The sequence below is a fragment of the Cynoglossus semilaevis genome, chromosome 5 (genome assembly GCF_000523025.1).
Source record: "Cynoglossus semilaevis isolate Cse_v1.0 chromosome 5, Cse_v1.0, whole genome shotgun sequence".
NCBI lineage: Eukaryota > Metazoa > Chordata > Actinopteri > Pleuronectiformes > Cynoglossidae > Cynoglossus > Cynoglossus semilaevis.
Genome location: NC_024311.1, coordinates 134,353 through 136,794, shown reverse-complemented (window position 1 = coordinate 136,794; position 2,442 = coordinate 134,353). Strand labels below are relative to the sequence as shown.

Sequence of the window (2,442 nt, the reverse complement as noted above, 5' to 3'; positions counted from 1 at the left end):
AAAAAAACTTTATTAAAACATATATACATACAGTATGTACAATATATAAAACAATACAAAACAGCATAAGAAAATGACTGGTTATATTAACCATGGAACCGTTGCAAAACTCTGAGGCTGAGTCTTCACTGTCAGTGTCAGGGCAGTTGTCATCCTCCTTCTCCTCGATTTCATGTTTGTTTTGCACAGTGGCAACACCTACACAGGTCTGTGCAACAGAGTCCTGCAGAGACACACAAGACACACTGTCAGGGGCCGGATTTCTTGTCATCCATGAGACATGTAGATTTCCATCATCTAGGTGCCAACCATATCCAGCAGGTGATGGCGCACCTATAACAGTGGTTCTAAGAGCTGATGACACCTTAGTAATGTCAATGATGCGTGTCCTGTTGCTCATCCCTGTGAAAAAATATAGGCTGCATGGTAAATCTGTCTGCATACTTAAAGCAACGACTCCCACATCAGTGTCAGGGCTCTTAATGATGACAATTGCATGCTCTTTTGCAAGCATTTTGTGCATGCAAAAACACCCTCGACTCACATTCTTCACGATCACACCGCAGGTCTTCAACAGCATGAGCAGATTGTACACCTGGTTATACGACTCTGTTGTACAGGCCTGTGTAGGTGTTGCCACTGTGCAAACAAACATGAAATCGAGGAGAAGGAGGATGACAACTGCCCTGACACTGACAGTGAAGACTAACATTTTATGTGTAGCCTTAGAGTTATATTGCAGTCGCATGGTTGATGTTATCGTTCATTTTCTTATTTTCGTTTTGCATTGTTTTATATATTGTACATACTGTATGTATATATGTTTTAACATCGTTTTGCATTGTTTTATATATTGTACATACTGTATGTATATACATATGTTTTAACTGTTTCTTATGATTGATCAGTGTTGTATACAGTGTTGTGAATAAAAGAACGAATGGATAAACAAATGGTCCTTGTCATTGATTACTTCCTTTTATTGATCAAAATGTCTTAACATACAAAGTTCACCTTATCGTCTATTTTCCTCATTGTTCTTCGTGCAGGTGGCTATGTATAAAGCACTGTTTAGAATCCATTTGGCCCACCTTAAAAGGCCTTTGGGAGAATTCCTCTCTATCGGTAACGTTAAGTAGAACCACGGAGGAAGCCGAGTTGCTGGAAGCGTTGACATCAATCAATCAAGCTACTAGATTGGTGTAACACAATCACGTGTCGAACCGTGCCACCACCCGCCCACCAAAATCTTATTGCGCCCCGAAGACGCTAGTTCTTTATAAAATGCATCTATATAAAAAATGGGCAGGATATTTTGCGACGAACTTTTTGCTGTTAGTTTAACGTAACTCGTTCTTATTTATGAAGTTGAGATCGTGTAGTTCCCAGACGTCGGAGCGGAATTCAATTTCTAAAGGACTTTTCGTGGTTCACCTTACGGCCTAAGTGTGGTAATCTTTAAGAGGTTGAATACTTGTGTCAATGAAGAGCTCACAAAAAGGACATTTGATGCTGTATTAGACTAACTATTTATGTCCATTAAGTTGCATTTAGCTAATTTAAAAGTCCTTGTTAGATTTCATTATGAGCACTATTACAAATATATCTTGATTTCTCTAAAACCCTTTACAACATTGGAGGTTGAATAATTTTGAACACAACTGTATATATACAGTATATATATGTGTGTGTGTATGTATATATATATGTATATGTATGTGTATATATGTATGTGTATATATATATATATGTATATATGTGTATATATATATATATGTATATATGTGTATATGTATAGTGGTATAGTGGTAGGTGAAGAGAGAAGTGGCCAAGGCCAAACAAAAGGCATAGGAGGAGTTGTATGAGAGTTTGGAAACAAGGGAAGGAGAAAATAGTTGTATAGATTGGCGAGACAGAGGAAATCCAGCTGGGAAAGATGTGCAGCAGGTGAGATTGATTAAGGACAGAGATGGGAATGTAATCAAAAGTGAGGAAAGTGTGCTGAAAAGATGGAAGGAGTACTTTGAGGAGTTGTTGAATGAAGAAAATGAAGGGGAACGTAGGAATGGGGAGCCAGAGACCATTAGGAAGAAGGTAGATCAGATTAGAAAGATGAAGTAAGAAAAGCCCTGAAGAGGATGAAGAAGGGAGATGGGAAGTCAGTTTTTTCCGATGACATACCAGTGGAAGTATGGAAGCTTAGGAGAAGCAGTGGTAGATTTTCTAAGTTGTTCAACAGAATTCTAGAGACTGACAAAATGCCTGATGAGTGGAGGAAAAGTGTTCTGGTGCCAATTTATAAGAAGGGTGATGTGCAGAGTTGTAACAACTACAGAGGGATAAAGTTGATGAGCCATACAATATAGATTTGGCAAAGAGTAGTTGAAGCAAGGTTGAGGCAGGAAGTGGAGATTTGTGAACAACAGTATGGTTTCATGCCTA

The 2,442-nt window shown here is 38.5% G+C and overlaps 1 long non-coding RNA gene across 1 annotated transcript in view; it reads left to right on the top strand.

The window, feature by feature from the left end:
- The window catches only part of LOC103378600 (uncharacterized), a 6,999-nt gene that overhangs the window by 1,178 nt on the left and 3,379 nt on the right, over positions 1-2,442 (top strand). The window lies entirely within an intron of this gene.